This window comes from Anomaloglossus baeobatrachus, chromosome 5 (genome assembly GCF_048569485.1).
Source record: "Anomaloglossus baeobatrachus isolate aAnoBae1 chromosome 5, aAnoBae1.hap1, whole genome shotgun sequence".
NCBI lineage: Eukaryota > Metazoa > Chordata > Amphibia > Anura > Aromobatidae > Anomaloglossus > Anomaloglossus baeobatrachus.
This window is the reverse complement of record NC_134357.1, coordinates 547,420,050-547,438,078: the sequence shown is the minus strand read 5'-3', so window position 1 is coordinate 547,438,078 and position 18,029 is coordinate 547,420,050. Positions and strand designations below refer to the sequence as shown.

Genomic DNA, 18,029 nt, shown 5'->3' with positions numbered 1-18,029 from the left:
GAGTTGGCCATCACCACTTCCTCAGGAAGAGAGTTCCAGAGCCTCACTGCTCTTACCGTGAAGAACCCTCTTCTATGCTGATGTAGGAATTTTCTTTCCTCCAATCGAAGAGAATGCCCCCTTGTTCTTGTCATAGTCCTTGGTACAAACAGATCATGGGAGAGATCTCTATATGGCCCTCTGATATATTTGTACATATTTATTAGGTCTCCCCTAAGACTTCTCTTTTCTAGAGTAAATAGACCTAATTTTGATAACCTTTCCGTGTATTGTAATGCACCCACTCCATTTATTATTTTAGTAGCCCGCCTCTGAACCCTTTCAAGTTCAGTAATGTCTTTCTTCTTCCCGTGGTGTCACATGGAGCAACGTGTGATGCCACGGAAACGATTAACAACCGCCGCCATTTTAATTAAACAATTATATGAAACCTAGCGATGAGTACACGACTCACGATTTGTGAGCGATACTACGTCGCTAGGAGGTGTCACACGAAACCACGTCGTGCGGTATGCCGGATGTGCGTCACGAAAACCGTGACCCCAACGACATATCGCACAATCTATCGTCTCGTGTAAAGCCCGCTTTAGACGTCACCACTTTGTTTTCCCGCGTGCATAGAACACTGTTGCCATAAGCAACAAACACAAAATTTTGAAAACATATATGACACATAAGGCTTTCATGTGATGTAATATTAGTTATCATAGAAACAAAAAAAAAAAATCACAAAGTCAAAGACTTATCAACAGCCCCTTGAAGTGAATCTATCATGAAAATTCCAGCTGCTCCAACCATGAATGAACAAGTCTAATGTCCAGTTTGCAACCGTCCTGGATACAGAGGACGCTCCCTGATTCAATGCTTTCATCTGTGATTGGTTGCAGACAGACGCGCCCCAAGCATCTGACTGCAACCAATCACAGGCCTGGTCTGCGGGTCTAGTGTAGAGAGAATGAGTGAACCGCGCATTCAGCAATGACCTCACTCAGGCTATTTACAGTCACAGGTATCGCCAGCTGTGACCGGAAATCACCTGAGTGAAGTGACCGCTGATCGTGTGGCTCATTCATTCTCTGGAGCTCACAGCGGGCAGTCCTGTTCTATGGTCGCTCGCTGTGACCTGCAGACGTAACAGACCTGAATCACGTAGAACCTCATGTGGATTACGACCTGCAGGGGTGTGATTATGGGGTTAATAAAGTATTGAAAGAGGGGGCTTTTTGTATTTTATTTCAAATAAAGGATTTTTTCGGTGTTTGCGTTTATTTCACTTCACTTATTACAGATTGGTGATGGGAGTTGTCTCATAGACGACTGCCATTACCAATCTAGGGCTTAGTTGGAGATATGAGCTGTGATTAACCCCTGATATGACCCAGATTGCCACCGCACCAGAGCAATTCGGGAACAGCTGGGTAAAGTGCTGGGATTGTCACATCTAATGGATGTGACAATCTTGGGTAGCTGCAGGATATTTTTAGGCTGAGTCTCTCCAAACTGAGAATACCAGCACCCAGCTGTGGGCTTTATCTTGGCTGGGTAACAAAATTGGGGGGGGGGGACCGCGCACGCTTTTTTTTTTTAAAAAAATTATTATTTGTTTAAATAATTAAAAGAAAAAGCATTGAGTACCTCTTATTTTGATACACAGCCAAGATAAGCACACATCTGGGGGCTGCAGCCTGTAGCTGAGGGCTTTATCTGTGCTGGGTATCATAATAAGGGGGTACCCTACGTAATTTTTTATTTATTTCTGTACCATAGACCTGCAGACCAGGTCTGTGATTGGTTGCAGTCAGACGGTGTCACACAGGCTGGGGGCACATCTGACTGCAACCAATCTCAGACTCAGTTGGGGGGGAGCAGTGAATAGGCATGAGGCTAATGAGCGACACCAAAAGTAGGAGGGGCTGTAAGAGCAGGTACGGTTTAACCTAGAATGCATGGGCTCCTTCCAGGTTAGTGGGCAGAAATGGCTTAGTTAGTGAGCCTGGCGATGTTTTTTCCCTTCCACTACAATCATGCTTCACTCTCTGCCCCTGTGTGATAGAGGCCTGTTGAATGACGTTATACCTGGAAGGAACCCATATACTCTAGCATCTACTGGAGACTGGTAAGAAAGGGGCGGAGGACCGAGGGCAGAAAGGGGCCGAGGACCGAGGGCAGGAAAGGGGCCGAGGACCGAGGGCAGGAAAGGGGCCGAGGACCGAGGGCAGGAAAGGGGCCGAGGACCGAGGGCAGGAAAGGGGCCGAGGACCGAGGGCAGGAAAGGGGCCGAGGACCGAGGGCAGGAAAGGGGCCGAGGACCGAGGGCAGGAAAGGGGCCGGGGACCGAGGGCAAGAAAGGGGCCGGGGACCGAGGGCAAGAAAGGGGCCGAGGACCGAGGGCAGGAAAGGGGCCGGGGACCGAGGGCAAGAAAGGGGCCGGGGACCGAGGGCAAGAAAGGGGCCGGGGACCGAGGGCAAGAAAGGGGCCGGGGACCGAGGGCAAGAAACGGGCCGAGGCTGAGGACCGAGGGCAAGAAAGGGGCCGAGGACCGTGGGCAGAAAGGAGCCGAGGACCGTGGGCAGAAAGGAGCCGAGGACCGAGGGCAGGAAAGGGGCCGAGGACCGAGGGCAGAAAGGGGCGGGGACCGAGGGCAGGAAAGGGGGCGGGAAAGGGACCGGGGGCGGGAAAGGGGCCGGGGACCGAGAGCAGGAAAGGGGCCGGGGACCGAGAGCAGGAAAGGGGCCGAGGACTGAGGGCAGACGTTTTCCTCACTTCCGGCCTCTCATAGTTGGGGCGTCTGTATCTATCAGAGGAAAAGGAACAAAAACCTCACGATTCATGGAAATCAGCGAGAGAAGAACACCAAGAAAGTCTCAGAGCTGAAGGGGTTAATGCCCCCTGCCCCAGTAATGGGGAATCTCCACATACCTCCTCCTGCAGAGCCGCACACTAGATATATGGCTGCTCTGTGCTTACAGGACCTGTGAAGATGTCACATGGAGGGGAGGAGTCAGGGGTCACATGATCAGCTCCTCAGTGTATGCAGGACTCTGCTGTGCTGGGTGTCAGGTGCTGGGTGAGGGGAAGGTTATGTGTGGGGTCAGGGGGGGTTTGGGCTGTGGCTGTGCAAACGCTGTTGTAATTACCAGAAAGATGCACATTTTTGGTCCCAAAGAAACGCTCCCTCTATATGCATTTTTTGCCACATTTTAATGCGCTTTTTTACAGCGTTTTTGCCTAGTGCATTTTTTAAGGCTACTTTCACACTTGCGTTGAACGGCATCCGTTGCATTGCGTTGTGTGCGGATGTGTTGCATATGGCACAACGGATGCAACAGATTGTTCAAAACAACGGAATCTGTTTGTTTTTTTTCTTTACAGTGTTACCGGCGGCAGACTATTGTGAACGATCGTTCACAGCAGCCGGTTGCCGGGTGATCAGCTGACATCAGTGCCACGGAGACTGCATGGCTGGGGACGGGTGAGTGTGTGTGTTCTTCTCTGTGTGCGTGTGTACATGCGGAGTGCGGGAGGGGGCGGAGCCGAGCGGGGAAGTGCCGGGCTCCCTGCACACGTAGCCAGGGTAAATATCGGGTAACTAAGCAAAGCACTTTGCTTGGTTACCCCATATTTACCTTGGTTACCAGCGTACACCGCTTAGCGCTGGCTCCTTGCACACGTACTCAGGGTAAATATCGGGTAACTAGGCAAAGCGCTTTGCTTACTAACCTGATGTGTACCCTGGTTACGTGTGCAGGGAGCCAGAGAGCATGAGCTGCAAAATCTTAAGGATTCCCCTGCTCAAAAACGTTACATGCTGCGTTCCTTCCGACCGGTGGAAGCAACGCAGCGTCGGCCAGCGGAAGCAACACAGGTCCATTACTTGCAATCCGTCGTCCATACAAGTCTATGGGAAACAGCGGAATCCGTTAACGGATTCCGCTGTTTTCCAAAATGGCGGCTTGCAACTGAAGGAAAACAACGCAAGTGTCAAATCTATTGACTAGAAGGGTTCAAAAACGCTGGCAAAAACGTAGAAAGAAGTGACATACTGCATCTTTGTGGTCACCACAAAGACTCAGCCAAAAAAAATGAAATCTCATAGACTTTGCTGGGGAAGGAAATGCATGCAGTTTTGGAACCAAGACTGCACCCAAAAAACGTACAAAAATGTGGCAAAAAACGCAGCGTGCGCACAAAGCCTTACAGCATACCTCCCAACCGGATTCTGCGGGACTGTCCCAATTTGAGGGCTCTCTCCTGCAGTCCTGCGGCTCACAGCTGATGTCCCGTCTCCTCCCCTCAGTGCAGTGAATAAATTAAATTAAATTCTCATCTGCTCTGGTTTACCGGGACTGGAACTCGTGAACTCAGTGTCCATAGGCAGCAGCTCTACCACTGAGCTACTGCAAGACATAGGAAGATTTGGTAATCTTGACCTCTGTATTACAGTAGAGAATCCAGAACCAGATTATTCAGCTACAAAGATGATAGATAAACGGATAGATAGAGAGATACAAGATGTATAGAGGGACAGATATATAGATAAAAGACAAAAATAGGCAGGCAGTACTCCACTATTTTTTCAAACATCTATCTATGAATCATGTATGTATCTATCTATTATCTAGCTAGCTATACAGTGCTGGCCAAAAGTATTGGCACCCCTGCAATTCTGTCAGATAATACTCAGTTTCTTCTTGAAAATGATTGCAATCACAAATTCTTTGGTATTATTATCTTCATTTAATTTGTCTTCAATGAAAAAAAAAATTGTCATAAAGCCAAATTGGATATAATTCCACAAACATAAAAAAGGGGGTGGACTCTCTAATTTGTGTAATTAACAGCACCTGTAACATACCTGTGGCACCTAACAGGTGTTGGCAATAACTAAATCACACTTGCAGCCAGTTGACATGGGTTAAAGTTGACTCAACCTCTGTCCTGTGTCATTGTGTGTACCACATTGAGCATGGAGAAAAGAAATAAGACCAAAGAACTTTATGAGGACTTGAGAATCCAAATTGTGGGGAAGCATGAGCAATCTCAAAGCTACAAGTCCATCTCCAAAGACCTGAAAGTTCATGTGTCTACGGTGCGCAGTGTCATCAAGAAGTTTAAAGCCCATGGCACTGTGGCTAACCTCCCTAGATGTGGAAGGAAAAGAAAAATTGACGAGAGATTTCAACGCAAGATTGTGAGGATGGTGGATAAAGAACCTCGACTAACATCCAAACAGTTCAAGCTGCCCTGCAGTCCGAGGGTACAAAAGTGTCAACCCGTACTATCCGTCGGCGTCTGAATGAAAAGGGACTGTATGGTAGGATACCCAGGAAGACCCCACTTCTTACCCCGAGACATAAAAAAAGCCAGGCTGGAGTTTGCCAAAACTTACCTGAGAAAGCCTAAAACGTTTTGAAAGAATGTTCTCTGGTCAGATGAGACAAAAGTAGAGCTTTTTAACATAGAGGTTACAGGAAAAAAAAGAGGTATTCAAAGAAAAGAACACGGTCCCTACAGTCAAACATGGCGGAGGTTCCCTGATGTTTTGGGGTTGCTTTTCTGCCTCTGGCACTGGACTGCTTGACCGTGTGCATGGCATTATGCAGTCTGAAGACTACCAACAAATTTTGCAGCATAATGTAGGGCCCAGTGTGAGAAAGCTGGGTCTCCTTCAGAGGTCATGGGTCTTCCAGCAGGATAATGACCCAAAACACACTTCCAAAAACACTAGAAAATGGTTTGATAGAGAGCACTGGAGACTACTAAAGTGGCCAGCAATGAGTCCAGACCTGAATCCCATAGAACACCTGTGGAGAGATCTCAAAATGGCAGTTTGGAGAAGGCAGCCTTCAAATCTCAGGGATCTGGAGCAGTTTGCCAAAGAAGAATGGTCTAAAATTCCAGCAGAGCATTGTAAGAAACTCATTGATGGCTACAGGAAGCGGTTGTTTGCAGTTATTTTGGCTAAAGGTTATGCAACCAAGTATTAGGCTAAGGGTGCCAATATTTTTGTCTGGCCCATTTTTGGAGTTTTGTGTGAAATGATCAATGATTTGATTTTTGTTTCATTCTCTTTTGTGTTTTTCATTGCAAACAAAATAAATGAAGTTAATAATATCAAAGAATTTGTGATGGCAATCATTTTCAGGAAGAAATTGAGTATTCTCTGACAGAATTGCAGGGGTGCCAATACTTTTGGCCAACACTGTATGTATATATCTATCTATATATCTAAAAAAAAAAAACAAATTAAAAAAACGTTTGGAGCAGCACAAAAACAAAAAACTTTTTAAAGTGCAATATTCCCACCTTGCGGTTTCTTCAGATAGCCATCCATGTAAAAGACAACAATAGGCAGGCAGCACTGCAAAATTTTTTTAATTACTTCACCTTTATTAGTCACATAGGTGCATAGTGACGTTTCGGATCTCACTTGAACCTTCTTCTGACAATTTGGTTACAAAAATTTGAGTTTTTTATAGTGACTCATTTACATATTGCTCATCAACCATAATTATGTCAAATTTTTAAATATCATAAAAGTTTTTATGCATACATTGTTCATATTGCTATAGATACAAACAGCATTACATTATCCAAAATTCACAGTGCAACATGTGCTTATACATAAAGTGCTTTTTCTGCAAAAATACATAATTCCATCAATCAATCAACAATTATTGCACAGCTGAAAGATGATTAATCTAAAAACTGCTCACCCGTCATGACAACAAACTTTCAGAGCACGCTCCATGTGCAGCGTCCCGGAAGTGATGTGCTAACTAAAAAAAAATGATAAGACTTGTCTCTGCACCAATGACCACAATACTATCCGTGCATGCTCAGTTCAAACTATGCCTCCAGCGCCATCTTTAGTAAGGGTTTCCAACCTCCTCTCTACATACACGTTCCCTAGAACACAAAAGGCAAATAAAATCTTCTGCCATCCCTTTTTTTTCATCTCTTCACTGTAAATTGCTTACACCAGGGTACCGAGGACACAGTTTTTTACTGACCAACTTATCAGTTCCTCCTTTCTCTGGCAAATGCAACCCACACCTTTTCAGGCTGAGCTCATAACAGCCTATCGACCCCTTTCTAGGTGCAATAGCTAGTGATGGGTGAACACCCCCCCCCCCCTCCCCCGATGTTTGTGTTCAGGAGACTCGCCCAAACATTTTGTAAAGTTCAGGTTCTGAGATAACACGAACTTGCGTCCGAACACCGAACTTGGACTTTACAGTTATGGGATGGGGCGGGGGACCGTAAAATAAAGAGCATAGTTAATAATAAACATTGTCATTATACTTACAGGTCCTGCAACGCGTCCTACAGACTCTGTCTCCCGCCCCTTCTGCATCCAATCATCGCTGTGCTCTCCCGGTGACCAGCACTGACGATAAGACCTTCCATGACGTCATAGCCATGTGACCAGTCAGGTGTGAATGTTGTATTACCTCATTGGTTACAGACCGGTCACATGGCTATGACGTCATTCAAGGTACTGTACTGTCAGTGCATCTCGCTGGTACAAGGTGCTCGCCCAAGCATTTTTCTGCAGCTGTACTCAGTGCTCACAGACAGGTAATTTTGAAATCACTACCTAGTTTTATTGACAGGTAACTTCGAATTCATCACCTAGTTTTATTTACAGCACTAGTCTAAGTTGTATTAACCATTTTCAACTCTGACCTGTATTGCCTATCTTCAATAGGTGGCACCAGCTAAATTATCCAGTCTCAGTAATCATATGAACATCATCTCTTTTTATCTCTTTATATTCACCAAACAAACACCCTATCAGGTATTTACACTTATTATACGTTATTAATATCAATTTTTATACTGCCCCTTATTTTCCTATGGTTATTTCATGTGATTATATCATTTTCATTCATACTCTTTTAATATCTTATACCATTTTTACCAGGTGATACTACAATCTTTATCCTATGTAGTTGCTGAAACCAGCACTACATACTATATCCTATAGACACGCTTCATCTCATCAGGTCTTTTTCCTATCACCACCAGTAACATTCGTATTCCTGTGGTTCATCTATTAATACTAATTTCAATTTACTAATACTTTCAGGACATTTTCCCAAATATTGCTAATTTATCAGGTCTCCAAAAGCAAATACATAGGCACTCAAAAGAGTGGTAGGTTTCCCCCTCTCCCCTCCCCCCCTTTTAGGAAGCCCCCACACTGTGGAGCTTACGGTCAGCACAGATTAATCTACTCACTTTGGTTTACAGGTTCCTACATAAAGATGAAACACCAAAAGTTGTTCTCGCCTCCTCTTGTCATTTTCACAAATTCTAGATGTTCATCCTGAATCTGTTCATAACCACCAGGTAATTAGTATTTAACCCAGATCCTCATTTTTCCTATTATCAGTTTACCTGCATTCATTCCTGCCATTTTATATTCCTAACAGGTCCCAAGTCTCCCCTTCTGTCCCTAAGTTCCTGACCAGGACCCTCTCAACAATACCTCCATGCAGAGGTTTTTTGTTTTGTTTTTATCTATAATTTTAAAACCTTATGTTTTATCTTAAATTATTATACAATAAAGCAGTATACATTTTACTAATTCCCTGTTGTGTCTCTACATATTTGTATACCTAAATTTAGGTCTACCCATTCACTCCCTTTTCCCACTCATCCAGTTAGCGCGGTAGTTTTTTAATTATTTCTTCTTTTAGACAGGTTTACGCGGACCCTGCCAACTGCCTGCAGCTTTCGTCCCCCCCCCCCTTTTATTTCACAGATACCGTCAGTCCTGTGTCCCCTCCCTGGCATCACCTCCATACCCCCTGAGTTATTTATAGCCCCTTTCCCATTCCTTGTGGGAGCACTAGTGTCCATCTTTATAACTAATAATAAACATTGTCATTATACTTACAGGTCCCGCGACGCATCCTACAGACTCTGTCTCCCGCCGCTTCTGCATCCAATCATCGCTGTGCCCTCCCAGTGACCAGCACTGACGATAGGACCTTCCATGACATCATAGCCATGTGACCAGTCAGGTGTGAATATTGTATTACCTCGTTGGTTACAGACCGGTCACATGGCTATGACTCGTCGAGCGCCGTGTAACGGCGACATGCTCGGGCACATGCTTGGCTCCCCTTCCCTGCATGTTGGTGCTTTTTACAGAGTCATGCAGGGATTGGAATGCAATCAAGAAGAAGATGGATAGTCACAAGCCATCAAACAAAGAAGAATTGCTTAAATTTTTGCACTAGGAGTGGCAGAAGGTCACCCAAAAGCAGTGTGAAAGGGGTACTTTGCACGCTGTGACATCGCTAGCGATCTCATTAGCGATGCGAAATTCTAGATCGCAAGTGCGATCTTTTGAGATCGCATATACGTAAAATGACCTATGTGCGATCTCGAAAGATCGCACTTGCGATCAAGAATTTCACATCGCTAACGAGATTGCTAGCGATGTCGCAGCGTGCAAAGTACCCCAAAGACTGTTGGAAAGCATGCCAAGACGCATGAAAGTTGTGATTAAAAATCATGGTTATTCGACAAAATATTGATTTCTGAACTCTTCCGGAAGTAAAACATTATTAGTATTGTTATTTCTAAATGATTATGAACTTGTTTTCTTTGCATTATTTGAGCTCTGAAAGCAATGCATTTTTTTTTATTTTGACCATTTCTCATTTTCAGAAAATAAATTCAAAATTTATTGCTTGGAAATTCGGAGACGTTGTCAGTAGTTTAAAGAATAAAAGAACAATTTACATTTTACACAAAAATATACCTATAAAGAGAAAAATCAGAAAAACTGACAATTTTGCAGTGGTCTCTTAATTGTTGCCAGAGCTGTATATTTAATCTTGTGCCTCCATCTACCCTCCACACCACCAATGTTCAGACTGACAGCCTAGCACAAAGCAACTCAACAAAATAAATAGTCAAAACTGATCTGGGACAAATCATTTGCTCTCCATTCCCTGATAATCTGTGTTCAGTGCGCACATATTTTAACATTACTAGTGGTGCTGAGAAAACTTGAGGACTGCAAGTGCACAGATACCCCCACCAGAGCACTTGCAAGTCTAAAGGGGGCTTTACATGCTACGACATCGCTAATGCGAAGTCGTTGGGGTAACGGAATTGGTGACGCACACCCGGCCGCATTAGCGATGTCGCTGCGTGTGACACCTTTGAGCGATTTTGCATCGTCGCAAAAACGTGCAAAATCGCTCATCGGTGACATGGGGGTCTATTTTCAAATATCGTTATGCAGCAGTAACGAAGTTGTTCCTCATTCTTGCGGCAGCACACATCGCTCCATGTGACACCGCAGGAACGATGAACCTCTCCTTACCTGCCTCCCGGCCGCTATGCGGAAGGAAGGAGGTGGGCGGGATGTTACGTCCCGCTCATCTCCGCCCCTCCGCTTTATTGGGCGGCGGTTCAGTGACGCAGCTGTGATGCTGAACAAACCGCCCCCTTAGAAAGGAGGTGGGTTCGCCGGTCACAGCGACGTCGCCGGGCAGGTAAGTACGTGTGACGGGTCTGGGCGATGTTGTGCGGCAAGGGCAGTGATTTGCCCGTGTCGCACAACAGATTGGGGCGGGTACCCACGCTAGCGATGTCGGTACCAATATCGCAGCGTGTAAAGCGGCCTTAATTTACATATGAAAGAAACATGTATTTCTGGACACCAGATAGATTGCTTTGGAAAGCTTTTCAGGTTGGCAATGCACAGACATAAATCAGTTCTATTACTTATTGATCTCTAAGAACTTTCTTCACTGATGTTTAATGGTGATCACACCGAATGCGTACAACTATATAATTATCCAGGGAGTAAAGGCAATAGATTCTTATTGGACTTTGAGAACTTGAACCTACAAACATTATTGCAAAACGTTTAACAAAAAAATAATTCCTGTGAAAAAATATTTTTATCTGTAGTGGGAAGGCTGAACCTGATAATAATGCTCATAATACCACAGTTACTGCACATAGAACATACAGTGAAGGAAATAATTATTTGATCCCTTGCTGATTTTGTACGTTTACCCACTGACAAATACATAAACAGTCTATAATTTTAAGGGTAGGTTAATTTTAACAGTGAGAGAGAGAGAATATCCAAAATAAAATCCAGTAAATCACATTGTATAAATTATATAAATTTATTTGCATTTTGCAGAGAGAAAGACGCATTTGATCCCTTTACCATCCATTAAGAGTTCTGACTCCTATAGACCAGTTTGATATGGTTTGTGAAAATACACAGAAATGTGAATAACTCCTTAGACAATAATAGATACGAGCTCTTGGACAATAAAAACTGGCATTTGAATAAGTACTGAGGGAAAGTTGCAGTCTGTCACAACTATGAATTATCTATAGGGGATATATATATATATTTTCGCGAGTTGGGCTCTGCATGCCACCACATTGGATTTGAAATGAAACCTCTAGAACAGAATTCAAGTGCAGATTGTAACGTTTAATTTGAAGGTTTGAACAAAAATATCTGATAGAAATTGTAGGAATTGTACACATTTCTTTACAAACACTCCACATTTTAGGAGGTCAAAAGTAATTGGACAAATAAACCAAACCCAAACAAAATATTTTTATTTTCAATATTTTGTTGCGAATCCTTTGGAGGCAATCACTGCCTTAAGTCTGGAACCCATGGACATCACCAAACGCTGGGTTTCCTCCTTCTTAATGCTTTGCCAGGCCTTTACAGCCGCAGCTTTCAGGTCTTGCTTGTTTGTGGGTCTTTCCGTCTTAAGTCTGGATTTGAGCAAGTGAAATGCATGCTCAATTGGGTTAAGATCTGGTGATTGACTTGGCCATTGCAGAATGTTCCACTTTTTTGCACTCATGAACTCCTGGGTAGCTTTGGCTGTATGCTTGGGGTCATTGTCCATGTGTACTATGAAGCGCCGTCCGATCAACTTTGCGGCATTTGGCTGAATCTGGGCTGAAAGTATATCCCGGTACACTTCAGAATTCATCCGGCTACTCTTGTCTGCTGTTATGTCATCAATAAACACAAGTGACCCAGTGCCATTGAAAGCCATGCATGCCCATGCCATCACGTTGCCTCCACCATGTTTTACAGAGGATGTGGTGTGCCTTGGATCATGTGCCGTTCCTTTTCTTCTCCAAACTTTTTTCTTCCCATCATTCTGATACAGGTTGGTCTTTGTCTCATCTGTCCATAGAATACTTTTCCAGAACTGAGCTGGCTTCATGAGGTGTTTTTCAGCAAATTTAACTCTGGCCTGTCTATTTTTGGAATTGATGAATGGTTTGCATCTAGATGTGAACCCTTTGTATTTACTTTCATGGAGTCTTCTCTTTACTGTTGACTTAGAGACAGATACACCTACTTCATTGAGAGTGTTCTGGACTTCAGTTGATGTTGTGAACGGGTTCTTCTTCACCAAAGAAAGTATGCGGCGATCATCCACCACTGTTGTCATCCGTGGACGCCCAGGCCTTTTTGAGTTCCCAAGCTCACCAGTCAATTCCTTTTTTCTCAGAATGTACCCGACTGTTCATTTTGCTACTCCAAGCATGTCTGCTATCTCTCTGATGGATTTTTTCTTTTCTTTCAGCCTCAGGATGTTCTGCTTCACCTCAATTGAGAGTTCCTTAGACCGCATGTTGTCTGGTCACAGCAACAGTTTCCAAATGCAAAACCACACACCTCTAATCAACCCCAGACCTTTTAACTACTTCATTGATTACAGGTTAACGAGGGAGACGCCTTCAGAGTTAATTGCAGCCCTTAGAGTCCCTTGTCCAATTACTTTTGGTCCCTTTAAAAAGAGGAGGCTATGCATTACAGAGCTATGATTCCTAAACCCTTTCTCCAATTTGGATGTGAAAACTCTCATATTGCAGCTGGGAGTGTGCACTTTCAGCCCATATTATATATAATTGTATTTCTGAACATGTTTTTGTAAACAGCTAAAATAACAAAACTTGTGTCACTGTCCAAATATTTCTGGACCTAACTGTATGAACCTCTGTTTCTCCACAAGGTTGGAGCCCTGAAAAATAACCTCCAGCAGGCCACTAATATACATGTGTTTGCTCAAATTACCAGAAACAGACTCCATGAGCGTGGTATGAGGACCTGACATCCACAAGTGGGTGTTGCGCTTATGTGACGGCCTGGCGCCGCCAGGTAGTCACAGAAAAACACACACCCCACACAACACCATCCCACACCAGGTTCCATCAGCCACAAAATCCTACCACCCCCCTCAGGGTAGGAAGCACACACCAGTGGGCAGGACCAGGCGGATTGGGAGCGCCCACCTAGGGGTCTTGAGGATCCGGGGGAGGGAACCTGCCAGTTGAGTTGAGTGCAGTTGAAGTGGGAGTTCAAGTGGAAGTCTGAGCCTAGTGAAGTGTAGCCAGGGGAGTGGCCCTGGCCTACTGGCTAGGTGGCAAGCAGTGGACCGTGTCCAAAGGCGATGGGAGTCCGGTCGCGGGAAATCCCAAAGGGGACCAGGACAGGGTTGGAGCCCGCTGGTACCGACAGCGGAGATCCGGTCCGGAAACCGTGCACTGGCGGGGTACCTGGACTCTAGTTAAAAGACGGTTGCAAGCCCCTTCTCTATTTAACCAGGCCGGGAGCAAGGTTCCAGCCATTGTTCCAGTGTGTTAGCCCAGATAGAGCGAAACGGCAGGCCACCGCGGGGGATAGGGTATCCACAACAACCCACTGAGATCCCAAGGGTCAGTTTTCGCGGGCACATCTCCCAACCAAAACCAAACCGGGAGTGGACTTCCCCGTTCCATACGAGGTGGTCTAAAATGGAAGGAAAATACAAAGTGCCGGAGGAAGAGACATTGATATACCAGCCGGGTGTGGGAACCGTATACACCCTGAAGCGGCTGCCGGCCCCTGACACCTTAACAGCAGACTTGTGTGTATTTATTCAATCGTGAGTACACCAACACCCTCCGGTCCGGCCCGGTGCATCACCACCAACAGCCATCACCTCCCGTGTTCTGGACACTGAGCCCCAGGGCATCCACATCTCCCCACGGAGGGGTTAACATCCAGCTGCCATTCCATCGCCCCCGGGTGCTCCCCAACAGCAGCAGTGGTACTCCACATTACCACACACTGTGGGTGGCGTCACGAACTATCTACAACAATCCCCTGTACAAATTAAAATCCCTTTTATTTCAGTGTCCGTGCGACCCCCGGGTCTGGAAATCCCTCGAGCCACTGCGGATCCGGATCCGAGCAGCCCGCCTGCTACTGACGTGGGGGCAGCACATCTCCGGACTATAAGGCTGTGCTTTTAACTAATTTTTTATGCATTTTTTAGTGCAGCTTTGTCCCAAAACTACAAGAAAATTGTAATCCAAGCAAAGTCAATGAGGAACCTGAAGTGTAGTGCACATGTTGAGCTTTTTCTCCTTGCAGATTTGATGTAGAAAAAAATCTGAAGCATGTCAATTTTTTTTAGCATTTTTGCATGTTTTTGACCTTGTGTGCACAAGTAGCGTTTTCATCGCGTTTTTAAGTGCAAATTAGTCACAAAGCCTGTATGGATTCCTGATGCCAGCAAAGTCTATGAGAATCCTGTAGGTTAATTCTCGCATTAAAGAAGTTGTCCAGTTACCAAAACTGATTTTTTTTTTTCTGATAAATCTTTGCTAATATGTGCTTCTCCACACATCTATTATGTTTTTTCAGCAATATTACCTTTTATTGTGTTCTAGCAGCACATCCTCATTGCTGGCTCCAGCTCTGATGGGGTTAATCTCTCTTCTGACTTCCTGGGTTCAGTTCCTACAACTCCCATAATTCTTTGTGGCTCTGGGCTGTATCTAACACACCCACTGTGTCTAACATACCCACTCAGCCTCTTCCCAGTGTGGATGCACTGAGAGCAATCACAGCAGAGACAGCCAAAGCTCCAAGCTCTGCACAACCAGGGGAGGAAAGGGGCTATCTTCTGCTTGTTCTCATATAGAGGTGTGTGTGTGTGTGTGTGTACAGAAATTATGATTATTAGCCGGCGCAACATGTGAAAAAAATAATTAAGGGGAAAAAAAGTGAATGGGTCATGAGATTGCTTTTTTTCCCTCTTGCCTAGTCTGTGTGTCGTCCGTATCATTCGTGTGGCATGCATTTTGCAGGCTACTTTCACATCAGTGTTTTTTTGCTTGTAGGTAAAAAAACGCAAACTGCATATGACCGGATCCTGTGGATTAAATGTGCAACGCATGCAACTGTTATTTTACCGGATCCTTCTGCAGCGGGACACAGAATTTATCGCCTGATCTCACAGCCCGCAAACGCTGCAATAGCTGCAGGTGGGCTCATTCACATGACTGTTCCGTTTGTCCTCGTCAGTTCCTGTTTTTTTTGCGGACCCATGGACAGGACCATCTTTTCAATGTTTTTTGTGTAGGATCGGATGGCACATGGTAGCACTTCCATGTGCATCCGATCCTACAAAAAAACACATCGTATGCCGTATGTCCGTTCCGTTATTATGGAACATGTCCTATTCTGTTCCGTAATAATGGACCGTGACTCAATACAAGTCAATGGGTCCGCAAAATTCCCGGAAGCCACACGGAAGCACTTCCGTGTGACTTCTGTCGGGTGCCCGTGCAGTCTGTGTCCCGCTCCAGCCCCAGCCCCGCGGCTGCCCGCAGAGCAGTGTCAGCAGCTGCCCGCACTGCAGTGTCAGCAGCCGGGGGGATGACAAGCGCTACCGTCTGGAGGTTAGTAAGTTCATTACCTGCGGTGATGAAGTCCTGCACTCCTGACATCAGCGCTCGTCACTGCCTTCTATGCCCGCTGCTTGTCACATCACCTCTCGCTGTCGACCCGAGACTGTGACTAGCGGTGACGATACTTGGTTTGTGATCATTAAAATCAGTTCAGCGATCACCGCAGGTAATGTACCTCGCTAACCTCCTGACAGCAGCACTTGTCATGCCCTGCAGTGACCTGGGCTGACCTATTGATGTTAGCTCAGGTCACTGCACGTCTCTCTCAGCCAATGGGGAACATTCTGTTCTTCACTGACTGGGACATTGACTTAGAATATTCAGGGAGGTGGGACATTATATGTCTTTCTCATCTATCTATCCCTCCATTCATTCATTCATCCCTCTCTCTCTCTATATCTATCCATCTCTATATCTACTCATCTATTTATCTTTCTTGCTGCTTCCGTTTTTTGCGGTTCGCAAAAAAAACGGAAGGCACACGGATGCCACACGGATGTATCTGTGAAAAAAAGGACCGTTTTTTGCGGCCCGCAAAAACGGAATGGTCATGTGAATGTAGCCTTAACAGCAGTCACTGCCTGCTGCCGATCAAATGTGACCATGTGTGGGCTGTGTGTACAGGAGTTCAGATCAACTGACTGCAGTGTCGGCCGATTAGGCTGGGTTCACACGGGGATTACTACAATCCCCTCGCATGACACTCAGCTCTGCTGTACTGAGCGTGAGCCGAGTGTCATGCGTGTGTCCCTGCGACTGAGGTCTGACTGTGCGGGCAGACCTCAGCTGTAGGGGGTGGTCCGGCACTCAGGAGGGGCGGGCCGGCACTGAGGAGGGGTGGGAGGGATTCCTCTCCCTCTCTCCTCTGTAGTCGGCTATTGCGATTCTCACTCTGCACTCGCGGTACACCGATGTACCGCAAGTGCATTGCGATTTTTCTCTCACCCCATACACTTGAATGGGTAAAAGAGAAAGTCTTGCATTACAATTGCAGCATGCTGCGATTGTTTTCTCGGTCTGATTAGGGCTGAGAAAATAATTGCTCATGTGCGCTGATACACAGGCTAATATTGGTCCAAATGGAATGCGATGTTTTATCGCACTCCACTCGCACAGTTTTTCTCGCCGTGTGGCTTAGGCCTTACTTGTTCTGTGTCCCCCTGCATCCATCGCAGCGTGTGCGGGCTGGAGTTCAGCTGAGTTCAGATCTGCTGACTCCAGTGCTGGACTGAACTCAGGTGACCTCACAGCCCGCACATGCTGCAATGGATGCAGGGGGACACTGAACAAGTAATCGGCCGACACTGGAGTCATCTGAGTACTTGTTCTGCTGGCACTGTGGTCAGGAGTAGGCATGAGTGAGCAGTAAAATGCTCTGGTGCTCAATGGGCGAAGCCCATGTCGATTTTTTTTTTTAAAAAAATGCATTAAAAATAAAAAAAAAACAAAAAACCAAACAATCACATAACCCTAACCCTAGGGTTAGGGGTAAAAATAAAAGTGGGGGCTCTCGCTGTATTTTCTATTGCTAAGGGTAACCCAAGCAGCTACTGGCTGCTAACTCCCACTGCTTGGTGTTACCTTCACTAGCAATGGAAAATTCAGGAAAGCCTTTTTTTAGAAAGGTTTTTGCCTAAAAACTTTTTAAAAAAATGACGTGGGCTTCGCCATATATTTTGTACGCTAGCCAGGTACAGCAGGCAGGTACAGGCTGCCCCCAACCCCCAAGCTGCCTATTTGTACCCGGCAGGGAACCAAAAATATAGGGAAGCCCTTTTTTTTAAATTATTTCATGAATTTCATGAAATAATTTAAAAACGTGGGCTTTGCTCATTTTTTTTATGTTTTGCCAGGTACAACTAGGCAGCTGGGGATTGGAATCCGTAGTGCAGGGTGGCCGCTGCGAATTGCAGTCCACAGCCGCCCCAGAAAATGGCGCTTTCATAGAAGCACCATTTTCTGGCGCTCTATCCAACTCTTCCAGTGGCCCTGGTGGCAGGTGGCACGCTGGGTAATAAGGGGTTAATGCCAGCTATGTTTTACCAGCTGGTATAAAGCCCGAGATTCTTAATGTCAAGCCAACTTTGACCTGGCCATTAAGAATCTCCAATAAAGGGTTTAAAAAAAAATAAAAATACATCACACAGAGAAAAAAACTTTATTAGATATAAATACACAGACACAGTAGGGACTCCATGTTTATTACTCCCTCTCACCCCTCTACGATCGAGAGATTTCTGTACTGGCAGGGAAGAGAGAGAAA

The 18,029-nt window shown here is 45.4% G+C and overlaps 1 protein-coding gene and 1 long non-coding RNA gene across 2 annotated transcripts in view; one reads left to right on the top strand and one right to left on the bottom strand.

Moving 5' to 3' along the window:
- LOC142312957 (uncharacterized) overlaps nt 1–2,976 on the bottom strand; it is a 210,455-nt gene extending 207,479 nt beyond the window's left edge. Inside the window, 1 exon segment of the mRNA XM_075351946.1 lies at nt 2,921–2,976. The gene's annotated coding sequence lies outside the window, so the exon portion shown is untranslated.
- Nucleotides 2,977–8,269: 5,293 nt separating this feature from the next.
- Nucleotides 8,270–8,594, top strand: LOC142312289 (uncharacterized). Its single transcript, XR_012754353.1, has 2 exons — nt 8,270–8,356; nt 8,440–8,594. It is a non-coding gene; the product is annotated as an uncharacterized LOC142312289 (long non-coding RNA).
- The last annotated feature ends 9,435 nt before the right edge of the window (nt 8,595–18,029 follow it).